Genomic DNA, 26314 nt, shown 5'->3' with positions numbered 1-26314 from the left:
GGGTGCCTAACCCTAACCGCTCCCCAGGGGTACCTGACCCTAACCCCTCCCTCCCCTAGCCTAACCCTCTGGGGGGGGCTAGGCAAGTCCCCCCAGGAGACCCTAAACCTAACCCTCCCACCCCACGGCTATCCACTCCTCACGCCCGGCTTACCTACAATGAGTATGCCGGGCGTCAGGATTTAGACGCCTATCATTAGTCCCATGCCGGGATTTCACTGTCGGGGAACCGGCGGTCGGCATTTCAACCATCGGCTTCCTGACTACATACCGACACAAACATATGCAACTTAGCGTCACCCCCGGGTGTGCCTGAGGTGCCCTCGGCACTATTGTCGCACTGTCCTCAAACCCTTGGAAATCACGGCGCGGAAACCACGGCTGAGTCTTTAAATGCAGTCGCTTGGATTTGCTAAGCCGCAGGTGGTCATCTCAATACATATCCTGGCGACTGCCACATTTGCATATTCTCGCACAGCAGCTGCGTACACAAACCCGGCAGGGTGGCGCCGTTAGCCCACATCTCTGAGTCAGCTCTGCAGAAGATGATGCATCTAGTGCCATCATTGAGGCTGTCCCTTCTTTATTTCAGCAGAGTATTTCAGGTCTCCAACACTGCACTCTCATTCCCCACTGTGATGTCCTAGGTTTGATTCCAACCAAGGCCCTATGTGTGTGGAGTTTGCATGTTCTCTCATGTTTGTGTGGGCTTCCTCTGGGTGCTCCGGTTTCCTCCCACAATCCAAACACTTACTGGTAGGTTTATTGGATTCTGATGAAAAATGAATCTTAGTGTGTATGTATGTGCCCATGGGGTAGGAAATATAGAGTGTAAGCTCCACAGGGGCAGGGAGTGATGTGACCCCTAGTGTGTATGTGTGTGACCATGTGATGGGGAATATAGAGTGTAAGCACTGGGGCAGGGAGTGATGTGACCCCTAGTGTGTATGTGTGTGACCATGTGATGGGGATTATAGAGTGTAAGCACTGGGGCAGGGAGTGATGTGACCCCTACTGTGTGTGTGTGTGACCATGTGATGGGGAATATAGAGTGTAAGCACTGGGGCAGGGAGTGATGTGACCCCTAAAGTGTATGTGTGTGACCATGTGATGGGGAATATAGAGTGTAAGCACTGGGGCAGGGAGTGATGTGATCCTTAGTGTGTATGTGTGTGACCATGTGATGGGGAATATAGTGTAAGCACTGGGGCAGGGAGTGATGTGACCCCTAGTGTGTATGTGTGTGACCATGTGATGGGGAATATAGAGTGTAAGCACTGGGGCAGGGAGTGATGTGACCCCTAGTGTGTATGTGTGTGACCATGTGATGGGGAATATAGAGTGTAAGCACTGGGGCAGGGAGTGATGTGACCCCTAGTGTGTATGTGTGTGACCATGTGATGGGGAATATAGAGTGTAAAGCACTGGGGCAGGGAGTGATGTGACCCCTAGTGTGTATGTGTGTGACCATGTGATGGGGAATATAGAGTGTAAGCACTGGGGCAGGGAGTGATGTGACCTCTAGTGTGTATGTGTGTGACCATGTGATGGGGAATATAGAGTGTAAGCACTGGGGCAGGGAGCGATGTGACCCCTAGTGTGTATGTGTGTGACCATGTGATGGGGAATATAGAGTGTAAGCACTGGGGCAGGGAGCGATGTGACCCCTAGTGTGTATGTGTGTGACCATGTGATGGGGAATATAGAGTGTAAGCACTGAGGCAGGGAGCGATGTGACCCCTAGTGTGTATGTGTGTGACCATGTGATGGGGAATATAGAGTATAAGCACTGGGGCAGGGAGTGATGTGACCCCTAGTGTGTATGTGTGTGACCATGTGATGGGGAATATAGAGTGTAAGCACTGGGGCAGGGAGTGATGTGACCCCTAGTGTGTGTGTGTGACCATGTGATGGGGAATATAGAGTGTAAGCTCTGGGGCAGGGAGTGATGTGATCCCTAGTGTGTATGTGTGTGACCATGTGATGGGGAATATACAGTGTAAGCACTGGGGCAGGGAGTGATGTGATCCCTAGTGTGTATGTGTGTGACCATGTGATGGGGAATATAGAGTGTAAGCTGCACTGGGACAGGGAGTGATGTGACCCCTAGTGTGTATGTGTGTGACCATGTGATGGGGAATATAGAGTGTAAGCACTGGGGCAGGGAGTGATGTGACCCCTAGTGTGTATGTGTGTGACCATGTGATGGGGAATATAGAGTTTAAGCACTGGGGCAGGGAGTGATGTGACCCCTAGTGTGTATGTGTGTGACCATGTGATGGGGAATATAGAGTGTAAGCACTGGGGCAGGGAGTGATGTGACCCCTAGTGTGTATGTGTGTGACCATGTGATGGGGAATATAGAGTGTAAGCACTGGGGCAGGGAGTGATGTGACCCCTAGTGTGTATGTGTGTGACCATGTGATGGGGAATATAGAGTGTAAGCACTGGGGCAGGGAGTGATGTGATCCCTAGTGTGTATGTGTGTGACCATGTGATGGGGAATATAGAGTGTAAGCACTGGGGCAGGGAGTGATGTGACCCCTAGTGTGTATGTGTGTGACCATGTGATGGGGAATATAGAGTGTAAGCACTGGGGCAGGGAGTGATGTGACCCCTAGTGTGTATGTGTGTGACCATGTGATGGGGAATATAGAGTGTAAGCACTGGGGCAGGGAGTGATGTGACCCCTAGTGTGTATGTGTGTGACCATGTGATGGGGAATATAGAGTGTAAGCACTGGGGCAGGGAGTGATGTGACCCCTAGTGTGTATGTGTGTGACCATGTGATGGGGAATATAGAGTGTAAGCACTGGGGCAGGGAGTGATGTGACCCCTAGTGTGTATGTGTGTGACCATGTGATGGGGAATATAGAGTGTAAGCACTGGGGCAGGGAGTGATGTGATCCCTAGTGTGTATGTGTGTGACCATGTGATGGGGAATATAGAGTGTAAGCACTGGGGCAGGGAGTGATGTGACCCCTAGTGTGTATGTGTGTGACCATGTGATGGGGAATATAGAGTGTAAAGCACTGGGGCAGGGAGTGATGTGACCCCTAGTGTGTATGTGTGTGACCATGTGATGGGGAATATAGAGTGTAAGCACTGGGGCAGGGAGTGATGTGACCCCTAATGTGTATGTGTGTGACCATGTGATGGGGAATATAGAATATAAGCACTGGGGCAGGGAGTGATGTGACCCCTAGTGTGTATGTGTGTGTGACCATGTGATGGGGAATATAGAGTGTAAGCAGCACTGGGGCAGGGAGTGAGGTGACCCCTAGTGTGTATGTGTGTGACCATGTGATGGGGAATATAGAGTGTAAAGCACTGGGGCAGGGAGTGATGTGACCCCTAGTGTGTATGTGTGTGACCATGTGATGGGGAATATAGAGTGTAAGCAGCACTGGGGCAGGGAGTGATGTGACCCCTAGTGTGTATGTGTGTGACCATGTGATGGGGAATATAGAGTGTAAAGCACTGGGGCAGGGAGTGATGTGACCCCTAGTGTGTATGTGTGTGACCATGTGATGGGGAATATAGAGTGTAAGCACTGGGGCAGGGAGTGATGTGACCCCTAGTGTGTATGTGTGTGACCATGTGATGAGGAATATAGAGTGTAAGCACTGGGGCAGGGAGTGATGTGACCCCTAGTGTGTATGTGTGTGACCACGTGATAGGGAATATAGAGTGTAAGCACTGGGGCAGGGAGTGATGTGACCCCTAGTGTGTATGTGTGTGACCATGTGATGGGGAATATAGAGTGTAAGCACTGGGGCAGGGACTGATGTGACCCCTAGTGTATATGTGTGTGACCATGTGATGGGGAATATAGAGTGTAAGCACTGGGGCAGGGACTGATGTGACCCCTAGTGTGTATGTGTGTGACCATGTGATGGGGAATATAGAGTGTAAGCTCCACTGGGGCAGGGAGTGATGTGACTGAAATACTCTCTGTAAAGCTCAGCGGAATATGTATGCGCTTTATAAGTAACTGGTAATAAATAAAGAAATAAATTATTGCACAGTGATACCTGGGAAATAATCCTATAATGTGATATTTCTTTCATACAAAGGGGCCTATTTATATATATTTATTAAGTATATCTAAGAGGGGCGTGGTCTCATTATCTAAACCCTTCTGCCAAAGGCGTAAGTCGTTGTAGCCTGGAGGCTACAGATCGCAATACTTACAACCTGCCCTTTGGCTAGAAGTATAGACATTATGGAATTGCACATAACCATGCATCGTCCGTACGTGGCCACACCAATCTTTGATACATGCACATGGCAAATTCACACAAGATACAGTAGTCTCTGCAAATAGACGCACAATTCTGCCTCAGCCCCTCTGTTTCTGCCTCAGCCCCTCTGTTTCTGGCTCAGCCCCTTCCTCCCTGGGCTTTATGTGCTCAGAGTTAGGCATATTTATCACAATCTGCATGGCAGGTGCACATAGGCTGTGATAAATTCGCCCATATATGAATACATCACAAGGATGTATCAAAAATCACAGGGACAGAACTTGCGATAAAACTCTGGCCCTGATTCAGAGCCGGACGCTCTGACAGAGCGCTCGCGCTGAATCAGGGCCGTCCCTCTGAAATTAAGAGCGGCCTCCTGGCCGCTCGCATAGCTGTGGGTAACCACCCACAGCTATAGCGAGCGGCCAGGAAGACGGTAGCGATGGTCAAGACCATCACAACCATCGGGCTTGCGCCGAGACCCTTGCGGTAGGGTCTCATGGCCGCAAACCCTGGAGTGCTTTTGGCTCTATCAGAGCCAAAAGCACTCCCACTGATATCACTAGTGATGTCAGTGGGGCCGGCCCCAGACGGTAGGCGTTCCCATGGGAGCGCCTCCATCTGGGCAGCCACGCCCCCGGCACGCCCACCAAAGGGGGCGTGCTGTCACTCACCATCGACAGCACGCCCCCTTTGGTGCGAGCCGTCGTTATTCGGGTCTCGCGCATGCGCACGACGGAGCCGCCTCCGTCGTGCGCATGCACACTCGGGCAACATCGACCCGCCTGCGAGCGCTCGTGAGCGGGTCTGAATTAGACCCTCTGTCCCTGCGAATCCACTTCTCCGCCCCCAGCTTACACTTACCAGCCTGGTGATCGGGGCTCCGGTCAGCTGGTGATTGGGGCTCCGGTCAGCTGGTATCCTCTCTGGGCTCCTACACTGTGACCTCGGTCAGCTGCTTTATGCAGCAGCTGAGCAGAGTCACAGTGCAGGAGCCGGGAGACCAGCTGACTGGAGCCCCAGAGGACCCACCGGAGCACCGATCACCGGTCCCTGGAATCAGGTAAGTGTTTGGGGATTTTTTAACTATTTTTGTTTTTTTTAAGCGATCAGCTTGCGGCCTATTTAGACCACACAGCTGATCACATGAGCCGGCTCTGCGCTGCCTGTCAGAGCAGAGCAGGAGCTGGGGAACTGGGGGGAAGCCGAAATGACGCCGTCTGAAAGTGGCGTTGTCATCACAGGGTTTCACACAAAATATTTTTAGTATATTTCAGGCAGATCACATTTCCCATTATAAGTACAGATGCGCCCACGTTCATTGTGGCTGATCGCGGCACAAACGTGCCCACAAATCACGCTATGGTGCGTCCCCGATCACGGGAGTGCATGGGCGTCTCCGATCGCGGGAGTCCATCTCGCGCCACGCATAGCGCGATTCGCTGCATTATGGACAGCAATGTAGCCGGGCAGATCTGTATGGGAAATGCCATCTGCTTACTAAAAACTGCCCTTTAATAAATGTATGTGATACTAAAATAATGTGAAAATGGTATAAAAACACCAGTTTGGTAGAAATAATGTTAATAAATATGCTCTATAGAGGCAATGATCGCAAATCTGTCACATGATAGGATTCACCATAAATATCACCGCAAATTTCAAATTGATTCCATCATATTGTCCCCGGCTGCCTGCTCCGCCGGTATTACACCATTATCCATATCCAGCTGCTCGGTCCCTGCTCTCTGACAGACGCAGGCTTCCCTTTCCGATGCGCACCACTCAGAATTGCGCGACACTCCCATGATACTCCCACAAGTCATAGCGGCTCTGTGCGATCGCATTGTCAGCGCCCAGTTCACGCCCCAACATACCCCATATCACACAAAGACAAAGCCGGCAATGTCCCGTCCAATCCAATTCAGAATAGGACGGACGTACACAAAAAGGCATAAATACATAGTTGCCTACCCTCCCGATTCCTGCGGGAGACTCCCGGTTCCCTGTAGGGTCTCCCGCTGCCCCGGAACATTTAAAAAATCCCCCGGATTAACAGACCAATGAGAGCAAGGCAGCTTCCAGCCTATTACAAGGCTGCATTCATTACTCCTCTGTCCTCTTAGCACGTCTTCCAGCAGCAGCAGCAGCGTTGCACAATGACCCGCCCCCTGGGTGCTGCTGCTGCATCCCGTGTGAGCGCTGCTCGTGCAGTCAGCGGCTCTGCCCACCAGCACACTGCCAGTGCCCACCTCCAGCGCACTGCCAGTGCCCACCTCCAGCGCACTGCCAGTGCCCACCTCCAGCGTACTGCCTTTTCATGGCTTTTAGTACCTGGAAAAGACTAAGCTCTGCAGCATTCCTAGAGGAGAGGTGAGTGACTTCCTACTGGTGCACATCATGCAGTTATGGGCTGGTGATCAGTTACACGGTATAGAGCAGCAGGGTCTCACCCTTGTCATCTTAAAGTAGCAGAGGTCCTGAACAATCTCTCAGGTTTGCTCATATGGTGCCCTGCTTGCTCAATGAAACTCCCCTATAGAGCCATATTCAATTAGAGCAGATCCGCGTTACTTTTTCACCTCCCAGACTTTTCGCCTACATCGCGTCTTTTGTAGGCTGAAAAGTATCACGGCTGTGTGCGATAAACACCGTATTCAGTATGGAAGTAGGTGAAAACTGGACCTGACGAAACATGAACAAGCAGAAAGTCCTGTCAGATTTGGGGAAATCAGCCAAAAAATGTTCTGACATGGGGGATCCCTATGGTACCCCCCAAATGATGCTCTGACATGGGGGATCACTATGGTACCCCCCGATTTGGCTGGCTGAAGGTATTTGGTGCTTGTAAACGGGCTCAATAGCTGCTAAATAGCGTTTTTGTATAAGTGGTGCAGAATAGTATTCAGGAGGTTTTTTGCAGATAATAACTTATCCCAGCAAATTTGGGGTACTTGAAAATGGGGGTCAGCATATTTTAAAGTTGCTAAAGTCAAGTTGAAAAAATCATGTAAAATCCACCTTCCGCAAGCCCCTGCAATCCAAAAAACACCTGGGACATACTTGGGGACCCCCACCCCAGAGTCAAGTTCGCTAGTTTTTAACTTTGACTCCCAACAATTTTCTTTTTGCCCCCAAATTCAAAATGATTTTTTTGGGGTGTTCTTAAATGGGTTTTTTTTTTTAATTTTGACACGGTTTACCTTTGGGGGGCTGTCTGAAGGCTGCACGGGGGTTCCCGCAACGTTGCGCCCTAAAACCCCAATTCTGCACTTTTTTCCACCTGCTATTCATAGGTGAAACTTTTCGCCTAGTACATTGCATTGACTTCCCGCTTAGTGGAAAGTTTTTCAAATTGAATACAGGGTAAAAGCAAAACAGGTGAAAATGACATCACGGCGAAAAGTTTTCGCCAAAAACACGCAAAAACGGCTTTTTGCTTCAAATTGAATATGGCCTATAGTCTGCTACATATCAGGTGGGGATGCCCAGTACACTAATGCTTGTACCCGCTGTGGGAGGCTGATGCACAGTACACTAATGCTTGTACCCGCTGTGGGAGGCTGATGCACAGTACACTAATGCTTGTACCCGCTGTGGGAGGCTGATGCACAGTACACGAATGCTTGTACCCGCTGTGTGAAGGCTGATGCACAGTACACTAATGCTTGTACCCGCTGTGGGAGGCTGATGCACAGTACACTAATGCTTGTACCCGCTGTGGGAGGCTGATGCACAGTACACTAATGCTTGTACCCGCTGTGGGAGGCTGATGCACAGTACACGAATGCTTGTACCCGCTGTGTGAAGGCTGATGCACAGTACACTAATGCTTGTACCCGCTGTGGGAGGCTGATGCACAGTACACTAATGCTTGTACCCGCTGTGGGAGGCTGATGCACAGTACACTAATGCTTGTACCCGCTGTGGGAGGCTGATGCACAGTACACTAATGCTTGTACCCGCTGTGGGAGGCTGATGCACAGTACACTAATGCTTGTACCCGCTGTGGGAGGCTGATGCACAGTACACGAATGCTTGTACCCGCTGTGTGAAGGCTGATGCACAGTACACTAATGCTTGTACCCGCTGTGGGAGGCTGATGCACAGTACACTAATGCTTGTACCCGCTGTGGGAGGCTGATGCACAGTACACTAATGCTTGTACCCGCTGTGGGAGGCTGATGCACAGTACACGAATGCTTGTACCCGCTGTGTGAAGGCTGATGCACAGTACACTAATGCTTGTACCCGCTGTGGGAGGCTGATGCACAGTACACTAATGCTTGTACCCGCTGTGGGAGGCTGATGCACAGTACACTAATGCTTGTACCCGCTGTGGGAGGCTGATGCACAGTACACTAATGCTTGTACCCGCTGTGGGAGGCTGATGCACAGTACACTAATGCTTGTACCCGCTGTGGGAGGCTGATGCACAGTACACTAATGCTTGTACCCGCTGTGGGAGGCTGATGCCCAGTACACTAATGCTTGTACCCGCTGTGGGAGGCTGATGCACAGTACACTAATGCTTGTACCCGCTGTGGGAGGCTGATGCACAGTACACGAATGCTTGTACCCGCTGTGGGAAGGCTGATGCACAGTACACTAATGCTTGTACCCGCTGTGGGAGGCTGATGCACAGTACACTAATGCTTGTACCCGCTGTGGGAGGCTGATGCACAGTACACTAATGCTTGTACCCGCTGTGGGAGGCTGATGCACAGTACACTAATGCTTGTACCCGCTGTGGGAGGCTGATGCACAGTACACTAATGCTTGTACCCGCTGTGGGAGGCTGATGCACAGTACACTAATGCTTGTACCCGCTGTGGGAGGCTGATGCACAGTACACTAATGCTTGTACCCGCTGTGGGAGGCTGATGCCCAGTACACTAATGCTTGTACCCGCTGTGGGAGGCTGATGCACAGTACACTAATGCTTGTACCCGCTGTGGGAGGCTGATGCACAGTACACTAATGCTTGTACCCGCTGTGGGAGGCTGATGCACAGTACACTAATGCTTGTACCCACTGTGGGAGGCTGATGCCCAGTACACTAATGCTTGTACCCGCTGTGGGAGGCTGATGCACAGTACACTAATGCTTGTACCCGCTGTGGGAGGCTGATGCACAGTACACTAATGCTTGTACCCGCTGTGGGAGGCTGATGCACAGTACACTAATGCTTGTACCCGCTGTGGGAAGGCTGATGCACAGTACACTAATGCTTGTACCCGCTGTGGGAGGCTGATGCACAGTACACTAATTCTTGTACCCGCTGTGGGAAGGCTGATGCACAGTACACTAATGCTTGTACCCGCTGTGGGAGGCTGATGCACAGTACACTAATGCTTGTACCCGCTGTGGGAGGCTGATGCACAGTACACTAATGCTTGTACCCGCTGTGGGAGGCTGATGCACAGTACACTAATGCTTGTACCCGCTGTGGGAGGCTGATGCCCAGTACACTAATGCTTGTACCCGCTGTGGGAGGCTGATGCACAGTACACTAATGCTTGTACCCGCTGTGGGAGGCTGATGCACAGTACACTAATGCTTGTACCCGCTGTGGGAGGCTGATGCACAGTACACTAATGCTTGTACCCGCTGTGGGAAGGCTGATGCACAGTACACTAATGCTTGTACCCGCTGTGGGAGGCTGATGCACAGTACACTAATGCTTGTACCCGCTGTGGGAGGCTGATGCCCAGTACACTAATGCTTGTACCCGCTGTGGGAGGCTGATGCACAGTACACTAATGCTTGTACCCGCTGTGGGAGGCTGATGCAGAGTACACTAATGCTTGTACCCGCTGTGGGAAGGCTGATGCACAGTACACTAATGCTTGTACCCGCTGTGGGAGGCTGATGCACAGTACACTAATGCTTGTACCCGCTGTGGGAAGGCTGATGCACAGTACACTAATGCTTGTACCCGCTGTGGGAGGCTGATGCACAGCATACTGTCAGGTCTATGACAGTCTGTTTTTTATGAAATGCCGGCTGTTCTCGGAACATACTGTGTACATGGCTTGTGACATGATTTATTGGTGTCATATAAAGCATGCTGTAAAATCTATTTAAATCAGGTTTCCTGATGTTTCTCCTAAGTTTGCTATAATATGGTTGATTTCAAATTCTTTTATAGCTTATTAGCATATATGGTATGTTCCCACCTATACTTAAGTTTTTTCTGTTTAATACTTTTGTACACACCAGTGATGGAGGGGTGTGTGTGTGTGTGTGTGTGTGTGTGTGTGTGTGTGTGTGTGTGTGTGTGTGTGTGTGTGTGTGTGTGTGTGTGTGTGTGTGTGTGTGTGTGTGTGTGTGTGTGTGTCTATGTGTGTGTGTGTGTGTGTGTGTGTGTGTACGTACGAGAGAGAGGACCTCATTCAGAGTCGGTCGTTGAGGGCCGCACGGTCGTTCTGGAAAAGGGGCCGGATATGCAAATGATGCACTCGCATGTTGCGTCCCTAAGGTCGGATCGTTAGCTGGCCGACCAAGGGGAGGAAGCGGTCGGATCACAAAAAAACACCATCTCGTACGCATTACACGTCATCTCCGGCCATATAAGGATTAATTGCGACCATCGGGAACCATCGGAACTGGTCGTAGAGCTTAAGGTTGACCATACCCTCTCTTAAGCTCTACGATCATGTCAGTGTAAAAACCTCCCATGTCACATGTGCCATGACACTACTTTGTAAATGCACTCCCGCATAATTAGGCACGCCTGCGTTCGGATCTCCACTGCCCCGTTTTCAAGCACCTTCCCCTGTTACCACCCACATACGCCTCAATCTGTCACTCAAACTACCGACCTGGCTGTGTTCAAGGAGAGAGAAGTTTCTGATCGTAGCGGCTAGTTTGCGCACGCTCATTACGAACTTTACACTTGCGCAGTTTAGCGAACATCGGTGGCGTACCATGCGGCCGCAACGACCGACTCTGAATGAGGCCCAGAGTGTGTGTGTATATGTATATGTATGTACGAGTATATGTACGTGTGTGTATGTGTAATATGCTTAAAAAAACCTGAATGGCTATAGATACGTTCATTGGGGAAGCTAGACACGCCCTTTGGGCGGACCATGGCACACCCCTCGTGCGACGAATACTACTACTGACTATCATCTCCCTGAAATTAATTTTCAAAAGTAGGCAAGTATGCACATAAATACACATCTGCGCATGTGCTGTATACAGAAATGTGCCATTCGCGTTCCGTGAACAGAGATTAGTGCGACTCAGAATCAGGTACAACAAATATTACGCAGGTTTGGTGGCTCTCGGGGGCCTGTGCCTGAAGCTGTCACACAGGGTTTATATTGGCTTTTACTCACTGTCACAGAGAGCCAATGGCTGGTGAATGCAAACACCTACACCGCAGGGTACAGCTATACACTGATTACCAGCTGACTATCGCATATGATTTATGTGCCTGTTATACAGATATATCGACAACTCTTCAGCTACCTCAGGATTTCCTCATTTCCAGATATAAAGCCCTTATCTCCAGGACCCCCCCCCCCCATGCTCGTGTACACAACAAATCACTAAACAATCCCTGTTGTGTTTTCACACAGACACTATTGCAGAGCTGGTCTGTGCTCGGCCAGGTGTGGCTCTTATCTGGATACCGGTATATAAGGATGAGCTGCCAGAGGCAGACACAGTCACTATGTCTCAGGTGAAGCAGCAGAATGGGCTGGAGGACAAACCAGAGATCCTGGAGTTACCAGAGACCAAGGGGAAGAGGGGGGAGAGTAAGGCGGAGAGCGAGATGACGGAAAGCGAGGCTTATTCCTATATCCCTAAGGAGAAGGAGAACCGGAGTGCACTGGTCCAACTGGGAACCAGGATCCTCACCTGCATGAAACGTAGGTGCCTAGCTTTCATTCATTATACTAACAGCACGCGGCTATCCCTCGTTACACCATCCGCACGCGGCTATCCCTCATTACACCATACACACACGGCTACCCCTCGATACACCATCCGCATGCGGCTACCCCTCGTTACACCGTCCGCACGCGGCTATCCCTCATTACACCGTCCGCTCGCGGCTATCCCTCATTACACCGTCCGCTCGCGGCTACCCCTCATTACACCCAGTAGTAGTGTCCCCGGGTAAATGCCCACAGTAGTAGTGCACGCAATAGTAATGCCCCCAGTAGTAGTGCCCCCAGAAATAGTGCTCCCAGAAGTTATGCCCCAAATATGAAGTCGCTTACACACATATAAAAAAAAAAAGCACTTACCTTATGCCCCGCTCCCGGGTCTGCATCCATCCGACTGGCTGCTCCTCAGAACTACGGGAGATAGGTCATGACGTCTCTCCCATAGTGCACTGCGGGGAGGGAGCCGGGCGTCTGCTTGTAACAAAATCTCAGTGGGCATCTGGAAAAAGGATCCTCCCTGTGGCACCGGACTAAGGTGGGTTGGAGGAAGCGGAACTGGTTCCGGCTCCAAATAGAAGTGATGGAAAGCAGATCCGCTCCGTTCCGGCCCACTGTAACCCGATCATACAGTGGTTTGATCATTATCATCAGTGTTTACTAATAGGCCCTGATTCATTGTTGTACGATATTTTGATGTTCATACATATGAGTTTTTATCAGCTTGACTGCGCATACATTCCAGCCACACTGCGAATTGCGATTACGGTTGCAGTGAGGATTTAATCATCAGCGTATATTCAGTATAATTATACAGAGTAGTGTGATCATTATAAGCGTATACTCAGTATTATTTATTATACAGAGCAGTGTGACGATTATCAGTGTATAATCAGTATTATTATACAGTGCAGTGTGACCATTATCAGTGTATACTCAGTATTATTATACAGAGCGGTGTGACCATTATCAGTGTATACTCAGAATTATTATACAGAGTGGTGTGACCATTATCAGTATATAGTCAGTATTATTATACAGAGCGGTGTGACCATTATCAGCGTATACTCAGTATTATTATACAGAGCAGTGTGACCATTATCAGTGTACACTCAGTATTATACAGAGCGGTGTGATCATTATCAGTGTATAGTTACTCAGTATTATTATACAGAGCAGTGTGACCATTATCAGTGTATACTCAGTATTATTATACAGAGCGGTGTGACCATTATCAGTGTATACTCAGTATTATTATACAGAGCGGTGTGACCATTATCAGTGTATACTCAGTATTATTATACAGAGCGGTGTGACCATTATCAGTGTATACTCAGTATTATTATACAGAGCGGTGTGACCATTATCAGTGTATACTCAGTATTATTATAGAGAGCGGTGTGACCATTATCAGCGTATACTCAGTATTATTATACAGAGCGGTGTGACCATTATCAGTGTATATTCAGTATTATTATACAGAGCAGTGTGATCATTATCAGTGTATACTCAGTATTATTATACAGAGCGGTGTGACCATTATCAGTGTATACTCAGTATTATTATACAGAGCGGTGTGACCATTATCAGTGTATACTCAGTATTATTATACAGAGCGGTGTGACCATTATCAGTGTATACTCAGTATTATTATAGAGAGCGGTGTGACCATTATCAGTGTATACTCAGTATTATTATACAGAGCGGTGTGACCATTATCAGTGTATACTCAGTATTATTATACAGAGTGGTGTGACCATTATCAGTGTACACTCAGTATTATACAGAGCAGTGTGACCATTATCAGTGTATAGTCAGTATTAGTATACAGAGCGGTGTCACCATTATCAGTGTATACTCAGTATTATTATACAGAGCGGTGTGACCATTATCAGTGTATACTCAGTATTATTATACAGAGCGGTGTGACCATTATCAGTGTATAGTCAGTATTATTATACAGAGCGGTGTGATCATTATCAGTGTATACTCAGTATTATTATACAGAGCAGTGTGATCATTATCAGTGTATACTCAGTATTATTATACAGAGCAGTGTGACCATTATCAGTGTATTCTCAGTATTATTATACAGAGCGGTGTGATCATTATCAGTGTATACTCAGTATTATTATACAGAGCAGTGTGATCATTATCAGTGTATACTCAGTATTATTATACAGAGCGGTGTGATCATTATCAGCGTATACTCAGTATTATTATACAGAGCGGTGTGACCATTATCAGTGTATACTCAGTATTATTATACAGAGCAGTGTGACCATTATCAGTATATACTCAGTATTATTATACAGAGCAGTGTGACCATTATCAGTGTATACTCAGTGTTATTATACAGAGCGGTGTGCCCATTATCAGTGTATACTCAGTATTATTATACAGAGCAGTGTGACCATTATCAGTATATACTCAGTATTATTATACAGAGCAGTGTGACCATTATCAGTGTATACTCAGTATTATTATACAGAGCAGTGTGACCATTATCAGTATATACTCAGTATTATTATACAGAGCAGTGTGACCATTATCAGTGTATACTCAGTATTATTATACAGAGCGGTGTGACCATTATCAGTGTATACTCAGTATTATTATACAGAGCGGTGTGACCATTATCAGTGTATACTCAGTATTATTATACAGAGCGGTGTGACCATTATCAGTGTATACTCAGTATTATTATACAGAGCGGTGTGACCATTATCAGTGTATACTCAGTATTATTATACAGAGCGGTGTGACCATTATCAGTGTATACTCGGTATTATTATACAGTGCAGTGTGATCATTATCAGTGTATACTCAGTATTATTATACAGAGCAGTGTGATCATTATCAGTGTATACTCAGTATTATTATACAGAGCAGTGTGACCATTATCAGTGTATACTCAGTATTATTATACAGAGCAGTGTGACCATTATCAGTGTATACTCAGTATTATTATACAGAGCAGTGTGACCATTATCAGTGTATACTAAGTATTATTATACAGTGCAGTGTGACCATTATCAGTGTATAATCAGTATTATTATACAGAGCGGTGTGATCATTATCAGTGTATACTCAGTATTATTATACAGTGCAGTGTGACCATTATCAGTGTATACTCAGTATTATTATACAGAGCGGTGTGACCATTATCAGTGTATACTCAGTATTATTATACAGAGCGGTGTGACCATTATCAGTGTATACTCAGTATTATTATAGAGAGCGGTGTGACCATTATCAGTGTATACTCAGTATTATTATACAGAGCGGTGTGACCATTATCAGTGTATACTCAGTATTATTATACAGAGTGGTGTGACCATTATCAGTGTACACTCAGTATTATACAGAGCAGTGTGACCATTATCAGTGTATAGTCAGTATTAGTATACAGAGCGGTGTCACCATTATCAGTGTATACTCAGTATTATTATACAGAGCGGTGTGACCATTATCAGTGTATACTCAGTATTATTATACAGAGCGGTGTGACCATTATCAGTGTATAGTCAGTATTATTATACAGAGCGGTGTGATCATTATCAGTGTATACTCAGTATTATTATACAGAGCAGTGTGATCATTATCAGTGTATACTCAGTATTATTATACAGAGCAGTGTGACCATTATCAGTGTATTCTCAGTATTATTATACAGAGCGGTGTGATCATTATCAGTGTATACTCAGTATTATTATACAGAGCAGTGTGATCATTATCAGTGTATACTCAGTATTATTATACAGAGCGGTGTGATCATTATCAGCGTATACTCAGTATTATTATACAGAGCGGTGTGACCATTATCAGTGTATACTCAGTATTATTATACAGAGCAGTGTGACCATTATCAGTATATACTCAGTATTATTATACAGAGCAGTGTGACCATTATCAGTGTATACTCAGTGTTATTATACAGAGCAGTGTGACCATTATCAGTGTATACTCAGTATTATTATACAGAGCAGTGTGACCATTATCAGTATATACTCAGTATTATTATACAGAGCAGTGTGACCATTATCAGTGTATACTCAGTATTATTATACAGAGCAGTGTGACCATTATCAGTATATACTCAGTATTATTATACAGAGCAGTGTGACCATTATCAGTGTATACTCAGTATTATTATACAGAGCGGTGTGACCATTATCAGTGTATACTCAGTATTATTATACAGAGCGGTGTGACCATTATCAGTGTATACTCAGTATTATTATACAGAGCGGTGTGACCATTATCAGTGTATACTCAGTATTATTATACAGAGCGGTGTGACCATTATCAGTGTATACTCAGTATTATTATACAGAGCGGTGTGACCATTATCAGTGTATACTCGGTATTATTATACAGTGCAGTGTGATCATTATCAGTGTATACTCGGTATTATTATACAGAGCAGTGTGATCATTATCAGTGTATACTCAGTATTATTATACAGAGCAGTGTGACCATTATCAGTGTATACTCAGTATTATTATACAGAGCAGTGTGACCATTATCAGTGTATACTCAGTATTATTATACAGAGCAGTGTGACCATTATCAGTGTATACTCAGTATTATTATACAGTGCAGTGTGACCATTATCAGTGTATAATCAGTATTATTATACAGAGCGGTGTGATCATTATCAGTGTATACTCAGTATTATTATACAGTGCAGTGTGACCATTATCAGTGTATACTCAGTATTATTATACAGAGCGGTGTGATCATTATCAGTGTATACTCAGTATTATTATACAGAGCGGTGTGACCATTATCAGTGTATACTAAGTATTATTATACAGAGCAGTGTGACCATTATCAGTGTATAGTCAGTATTATTATACAGAGCGGTGTGACCATTATCAGTGTATACTCAGTATTATTATACAGAGCAGTGTGATCATTATCAGCGTATACTCAGTATTATTATACAGAGCAGTGTGACCATTATCAGTGTATACTCAGTATTATTATACAGAGCAGTGTGACCATTATCAGTGTATACTCAGTATTATTATACAGAGCGGTGTGACCATTATCAGTGTATACTCAGTATTATTATACAGTGCGGTGTGATCATTATCAGTATATACTCAGTATTATTATACAGAGCAGTGTGACCATTATCAGTGTATAGTCAGTATTATTATACAGAGCAGTGTGACCATTATCAGTGTATAGTCAGTATTATTATACAGAGCAGTGTGATCATTATCAGTGTATACTCAGTATTATTATACAGAGCTGTGTGACCATTATCAGTGTATACTCAGTATTATTATACAGGGCAGTGTGATCATTATCAGCGTATACTCAGTATTATTATACAGAGCAGTGTGACCATTATCAGTATATAGTCAGTATTATTATACAGAGCAGTGTGACCATTATCAGTGTATACTCAGTATTATTATACAGAGCAGTGTGACCATTATCAGTGTATACTCAGTATTATTATACAGAGCGGTGTGACCATTATCAGTGTATACTCAGTATTATTATACAGAGCTGTGTGACCATTATCAGTGTATACTCAGTATTATTATACAGAGCTGTGTGACCATTATCAGTGTATACTCAGTATTATTATACAGAGCGGTGTGACCATTATCAGTGTATACTCAGTATTATTATACAGAGCGGTGTGACCATTATCAGCGTATACTCAGTATTATTATACAGAGCAGTGTGACCATTATCAGCGTATACTCAGTATTATTATACAGAGCGGTGTGACCATTATCAGCGTATACTCAGTATTATTATACAGAGCGGTGTGACCATTATCAGCGTATACTCAGTATTATTATACAGAGCGGTGTGACCATTATCAGTGTATACTCAGTATTATTATACAGGGCAGTGTGATCATTATCAGCGTATACTCAGTATTATTATACAGAGCAGTGTGACCATTATCAGTATATAGTCAGTATTATTATACAGAGCAGTGTGACCATTATCAGTGTATACTCAGTATTATTATACAGAGCAGTGTGACCATTATCAGTGTATACTCAGTATTATTATACAGAGCGGTGTGACCATTATCAGTGTATACTCAGTATTATTATACAGAGCGGTGTGACCATTATCAGTGTATACTCAGTATTATTATAGAAAGCGGTGTGACCATTATCAGCGTATACTCAGTATTATTATACAGAGCGGTGTGACCATTATCAGTGTATACTCAGTATTATTATACAGAGCGGTGTGACCATTATCAGTGTATACTCAGTATTATTATACAGAGCGGTGTGACCATTATCAGTGTATACTCAGTATTATTATACAGAGCGGTGTGACCATTATCAGTGTATACTCAGTATTATTATACAGAGCGGTGTGACCATTATCAGTGTATACTCAGTATTATTATACAGAGCGGTGTGACCATTATCAGTGTATACTCAGTATTATTATACAGAGCGGTGTGACCATTATCAGTGTATACTCAGTATTATTATACAAAGCAGTGTGACCATTATCAGTGTATACTCAGTATTATTATACAGAGCGGTGTGATCATTATCAGTGTATACTCAGTATTATTATACAGAGCGGTGTGACCATTATCAGTGTATACTCAGTATTATTATACAGAGCGGTGTGACCATTATCAGTGTATACTCAGTATTATTATACAGAGCGGTGTGATCATTATCAGTGTATAGTCAGTATTATTATACAGAGCAGTGTGACCATTATCAGTGTATACTCAGTATTATTATACAGAGCGGTGTGACCATTATCAGTGTATACTCAGTATTATTATACAGAGCAGTGTGATCATTATCAGTGTATACTCAGTATTATTATACAGAGCAGTGTGACCATTATCAGTGTATACTCAGTATTATTATACAGTGCAGTGTGACCATTATCAGTGTATACTCAGTATTATTATACAGAGCGGTGTGACCATTATCAGTGTATACTAAGTATTATTATACAGGGCAGTGTGATCATTATCAGCGTATACTCAGTATTATTATACAGAGCGGTGTGACCATTATCAGTGTATACTCAGTATTATTATACAGAGCAGTGTGACCATTATCATTGTATACTCAGTATTATTATACAGAGCAGTGTGACCATTATCAGTGTATACTCAGTATTATTATACAGAGCGGTGTGACCATTATCAGTGTATACTCAGTATTATTATACAGAGCTGTGTGACCATTATCAGTGTATACTCAGTATTATTATACAGGGCAGTGTGATCATTATCAGCGTATACTCAGTATTATTATACAGAGCAGTGTGACCATTATCAGTATATAGTCAGTATTATTATACAGAGCAGTGTGACCATTATCAGTGTATACTCAGTATTATTATACAGAGCAGTGTGACCATTATCAGTGTATACTCAGTATTATTATACAGAGCGGTGTGACCATTATCAGTGTATACTCAGTATTATTATACAGAGCGGTGTGACCATTATCAGTGTATACTCAGTATTATTATACAGAGCTGTGTGACCATTATCAGTGTATACTCAGTATTATTATACAGAGCTGTGTGACCATTATCAGTGTATACTCAGTATTATTATACAGAGCGGTGTGACCATTATCAGTGTATACTCAGTATTATTATACAGAGCGGTGTGACCATTATCAGTGTATACTCAGTATTATTATACAGAGCAGTGTGACCATTATCAGTGTATACTCAGTATTATTATACAGAGCGGTGTGACCATTATCAGCGTATACTCAGTATTATTATACAGAGCGGTGTGATCATTATCAGTGTATAGTCAGTATTATTATACAGAGCAGTGTGACCATTATCAGTGTATACTCAGTATTATTATACAGAGCGGTGTGACCATTATCAGTGTATACTCAGTATTATTATACAGAGCGGTGTGACCATTATCAGTGTATACTCAGTATTATTATACAGAGCGGTGTGATCATTATCAGTGTATACTCAGTATTATTATAAAGAGCAGTGTGACCATTATCAGTGTATACTCAGTATTATTATACAGAGCGGTGTGACCATTATCAGTGTATACTCAGTATTATTATACAGAGCTGTGTGACCATTATCAGTGTATACTCAGTATTATTATACAGAGCTGTGTGACCATTATCATTGTATACTCAGTATTATTATACAGAGCGGTGTGACCATTATCAGTGTATACTCAGTATTATTATACAGAGCGGTGTGACCATTATCAGTGTATACTCAGTATTATTATACAGAGCAGTGTGACCATTATCAGTGTATACTCAGTTTTTTTATACAGTGCAGTGTGACCATTATCAGTGTATACTCAGTATTATTATACAGAGCGGTGTGACCATTTTCAGTGTATACTAAGTATTATTATACAGGGCAGTGTGATCATTATCAGCGTATACTCAGTATTATTATACAGAGCGGTGTGACCATTATCAGTGTATACTCAGTATTATTATACAGAGCAGTGTGACCATTATCAGTGTATACTCAGTATTATTATACAGAGCAGTGTGACCATTATCAGTGTATACTCAGTATTATTATACAGAGCGGTGTGACCATTATCAGTGTATACTCAGTATTATTATACAGAGCGGTGTGACCATTATCAGTGTATACTCAGTATTATTATACAGAGCTGTGTGACCATTATCAGTGTATACTCAGTATTATTATACAGGGCAGTGTGATCATTATCAGCGTATACTCAGTATTATTATACAGAGCAGTGTGACCATTATCAGTATATAGTCAGTATTATTATACAGAGCAGTGTGACCATTATCAGTGTATACTCAGTATTATTATACAGAGCAGTGTGACCATTATCAGTGTATACTCAGTATTATTATACAGAGCGGTGTGACCATTACCAGTGTATACTCAGTATTATTATACAGAGCTGTGTGACCATTATCAGTGTATACTCAGTATTATTATACAGAGCTGTGTGACCATTATCAGTGTATACTCAGTATTATTATACAGAGCGGTGTGACCATTATCAGTGTATACTCAGTATTATTATACAGAGCGGTGTGACCATTATCAGTGTATACTCAGTATTATTATACAGAGCGGTGTGACCATTATCAGTGTATACTCAGTATTATTATACAGAGCAGTGTGACCATTATCAGTGTATACTCAGTATTATTATACAGAGCGGTGTGACCATTATCAGTGTATACTCAGTATTATTATACAGAGCGGTGTGACCATTATCAGTGTATACTCAGTATTATTATACAGGGCAGTGTGATCATTATCAGCGTATACTCAGTATTATTATACAGAGCAGTGTGACCATTATCAGTATATAGTCAGTATTATTATACAGAGCAGTGTGACCATTATCAGTGTATACTCAGTATTATTATACAGAGCAGTGTGACCATTATCAGTGTATACTCAGTATTATTATACAGAGCGGTGTGACCATTATCAGTGTATACTCAGTATTATTATACAGAGCGGTGTGACCATTATCAGCGTATACTCAGTATTATTATACAGAGCAGTGTGACCATTATCAGCGTATACTCAGTATTATTATACAGAGCGGTGTGACCATTATCAGCGTATACTCAGTATTATTATACAGAGCGGTGTGATCATTATCAGTGTATAGTCAGTATTATTATACAGAGCAGTGTGACCATTATCAGTGTATACTCAGTATTATTATACAGAGCGGTGTGACCATTATCAGTGTATACTCAGTATTATTATACAGAGCGGTGTGACCATTATCAGTGTATACTCAGTATTATTATACAGAGCAGTGTGATCATTATCAGTGTATACTCAGTATTATTATACAGAGCGGTGTGACCATTATCAGTGTATACTCAGTATTATTATACAGAGCGGTGTGACCATTATCAGTGTATACTCAGTATTATTATACAGAGCTGTGTGACCATTATCAGTGTATACTCAGTATTATTATACAGAGCTGTGTGACCATTATCAGTGTATACTCAGTATTATTATACAGAGCGGTGTGACCATTATCAGTGTATACTCAGTATTATTATACAGAGTGGTGTGACCATTATCAGCGTATACTCAGTATTATTATACAGAGCAGTGTGACCATTATCAGTGTATACACAGTATTATTATACAGAGCGGTGTGACCATTATCAGTGTATACTCAGTATTATTATACAGAGCGGTGTGACCATTATCAGTGTATACTCAGTATTATTATACAGAGCAGTGTGACCATTATCAGTGTATACTCAGTATTATTATACAGAGCGGTGTGACCATTATCAGCGTATACTCAGTATTATTATACAGAGCGGTGTGATCATTATCAGTGTATAGTCAGTATTATTATACAGAGCAGTGTGACCATTATCAGTGTATACTCAGTATTATTATACAGAGCGGTGTGACCATTATCAGTGTATACTCAGTATTATTATACAGAGCGGTGTGACCATTATCAGTGTATACTCAGTATTATTATACAGAGCGGTGTGATCATTATCAGTGTATACTCAGTATTATTATAAAGAGCAGTGTGACCATTATCAGTGTATACTCAGTATTATTATACAGAGCGGTGTGACCATTATCAGTGTATACTCAGTATTATTATACAGAGCTGTGTGACCATTATCAGTGTATACTCAGTATTATTATACAGAGCTGTGTGACCATTATCATTGTATACTCAGTATTATTATACAGAGCGGTGTGACCATTATCAGTGTATACTCAGTATTATTATACAGAGCGGTGTGACCATTATCAGTGTATACTCAGTATTATTATACAGAGCAGTGTGACCATTATCAGTGTATACTCAGTTTTTTTATACAGTGCAGTGTGACCATTATCAGTGTATACTCAGTATTATTATACAGAGCGGTGTGACCATTTTCAGTGTATACTAAGTATTATTATACAGGGCAGTGTGATCATTATCAGCGTATACTCAGTATTATTATACAGAGCGGTGTGACCATTATCAGTGTATACTCAGTATTATTATACAGAGCAGTGTGACCATTATCAGTGTATACTCAGTATTATTATACAGAGCAGTGTGACCATTATCAGTGTATACTCAGTATTATTATACAGAGCGGTGTGACCATTATCAGTGTATACTCAGTATTATTATACAGAGCGGTGTGACCATTATCAGTGTATACTCAGTATTATTATACAGAGCTGTGTGACCATTATCAGTGTATACTCAGTATTATTATACAGGGCAGTGTGATCATTATCAGCGTATACTCAGTATTATTATACAGAGCAGTGTGACCATTATCAGTATATAGTCAGTATTATTATACAGAGCAGTGTGACCATTATCAGTGTATACTCAGTATTATTATACAGAGCAGTGTGACCATTATCAGTGTATACTCAGTATTATTATACAGAGCGGTGTGACCATTACCAGTGTATACTCAGTATTATTATACAGAGCTGTGTGACCATTATCAGTGTATACTCAGTATTATTATACAGAGCTGTGTGACCATTATCAGTGTATACTCAGTATTATTATACAGAGCGGTGTGACCATTATCAGTGTATACTCAGTATTATTATACAGAGCGGTGTGACCATTATCAGTGTATACTCAGTATTATTATACAGAGCGGTGTGACCATTATCAGTGTATACTCAGTATTATTATACAGAGCAGTGTGACCATTATCAGTGTATACTCAGTATTATTATACAGAGCGGTGTGACCATTATCAGTGTATACTCAGTATTATTATACAGAGCGGTGTGACCATTATCAGTGTATACTCAGTATTATTATACAGGGCAGTGTGATCATTATCAGCGTATACTCAGTATTATTATACAGAGCAGTGTGACCATTATCAGTATATAGTCAGTATTATTATACAGAGCAGTGTGACCATTATCAGTGTATACTCAGTATTATTATACAGAGCAGTGTGACCATTATCAGTGTATACTCAGTATTATTATACAGAGCGGTGTGACCATTATCAGTGTATACTCAGTATTATTATACAGAGCGGTGTGACCATTATCAGCGTATACTCAGTATTATTATACAGAGCAGTGTGACCATTATCAGCGTATACTCAGTATTATTATACAGAGCGGTGTGACCATTATCAGCGTATACTCAGTATTATTATACAGAGCGGTGTGATCATTATCAGTGTATAGTCAGTATTATTATACAGAGCAGTGTGACCATTATCAGTGTATACTCAGTATTATTATACAGAGCGGTGTGACCATTATCAGTGTATACTCAGTATTATTATACAGAGCGGTGTGACCATTATCAGTGTATACTCAGTATTATTATACAGAGCAGTGTGATCATTATCAGTGTATACTCAGTATTATTATACAGAGCGGTGTGACCATTATCAGTGTATACTCAGTATTATTATACAGAGCGGTGTGACCATTATCAGTGTATACTCAGTATTATTATACAGAGCTGTGTGACCATTATCAGTGTATACTCAGTATTATTATACAGAGCTGTGTGACCATTATCAGTGTATACTCAGTATTATTATACAGAGCGGTGTGACCATTATCAGTGTATACTCAGTATTATTATACAGAGTGGTGTGACCATTATCAGCGTATACTCAGTATTATTATACAGAGCGGTGTGACCATTATCAGTGTATACTCAGTATTATTATACAGAGCGGTGTGACCATTATCAGTGTATACTCAGTATTATTATACAGGGCGGTGTGATCATTATCAGCGTATACTCAGTATTATTATACAGAGCAGTGTGACCATTATCAGTATATAGTCAGTATTATTATACAGAGCAGTGTGACCATTATCAGTGTATACTCAGTATTATTATACAGAGCAGTGTGACCATTATCAGTGTATACTCAGTATTATTATACAGAGCGGTGTGACCATTATCAGTGTATACTCAGTATTATTATACAGAGCGGTGTGACCATTATCAGCGTATACTCAGTATTATTATACAGAGCGGTGTGACCATTATCAGCGTATACTCAGTATTATTATACAGAGCGGTGTGATCATTATCAGTGTATAGTCAGTATTATTATACAGAGCGGTGTGACCATTATCAGTGTATACTCAGTATTATTATACAGAGCGGTGTGACCATTATCAGTGTATACTCAGTATTATTATACAGAGCGGTGTGACCATTATCAGTGTATACTCAGTATTATTATACAGAGCGGTGTGACCATTATCAGTGTATACTCAGTATTATTATACAGAGCGGTGTGACCATTATCAGTGTATACTCAGTATTATTATACAGTGCGGTGTGATCATTATCAGTATATACTCAGTATTATTATACAGAGCAGTGTGACCATTATCAGTGTATAGTCAGTATTATTATACAGAGCAGTGTGACCATTATCAGTGTATAGTCAGTATTATTATACAGAGCAGTGTGATCATTATCAGTGTATACTCAGTATTATTATACAGAGCTGTGTGACCATTATCAGTGTATACTCAGTATTATTATACAGGGCAGTGTGATCATTATCAGCGTATACTCAGTATTATTATACAGAGCAGTGTGACCATTATCAGTATATAGTCAGTATTATTATACAGAGCAGTGTGACCATTATCAGTGTATACTCAGTATTATTATACAGAGCAGTGTGACCATTATCAGTGTATACTCAGTATTATTATACAGAGCGGTGTGACCATTATCAGTGTATACTCAGTATTATTATACAGAGCTGTGTGACCATTATCAGTGTATACTCAGTATTATTATACAGAGCTGTGTGACCATTATCAGTGTATACTCAGTATTATTATACAGAGCGGTGTGACCATTATCAGTGTATACTCAGTATTATTATACAGAGCGGTGTGACCATTATCAGCGTATACTCAGTATTATTATACAGAGCAGTGTGACCATTATCAGCGTATACTCAGTATTATTATACAGAGCGGTGTGACCATTATCAGCGTATACTCAGTATTATTATACAGAGCGGTGTGACCATTATCAGCGTATACTCAGTATTATTATACAGAGCGGTGTGACCATTATCAGTGTATACTCAGTATTATTATACAGGGCAGTGTGATCATTATCAGCGTATACTCAGTATTATTATACAGAGCAGTGTGACCATTATCAGT

The 26314-nt window shown here is 42.7% G+C and overlaps 1 long non-coding RNA gene across 1 annotated transcript in view; it reads left to right on the top strand.

Moving 5' to 3' along the window:
* The first annotated feature begins 12004 nt into the window (after positions 1-12004).
* Positions 12005-26314, top strand: part of LOC148431343 (uncharacterized) — a 62474-nt gene continuing 48164 nt past the window's right edge. The window contains exon 1 of the long non-coding RNA XR_015877192.1: positions 12005-12127. This is a non-coding gene — a long non-coding RNA (uncharacterized LOC148431343). The remainder of the gene's footprint in view (positions 12128-26314) is intronic.

The sequence above is a fragment of the Taudactylus pleione genome, unplaced genomic scaffold (assembly GCF_031769625.1).
Source record: "Taudactylus pleione unplaced genomic scaffold, aTauple2 ptg002426l, whole genome shotgun sequence".
In the NCBI taxonomy this organism is placed as follows: domain Eukaryota; kingdom Metazoa; phylum Chordata; class Amphibia; order Anura; family Myobatrachidae; genus Taudactylus; species Taudactylus pleione.
The sequence above is the reverse complement of the archived record's forward strand: the minus strand, read 5'-3'. Positions and strand labels throughout refer to the sequence as shown.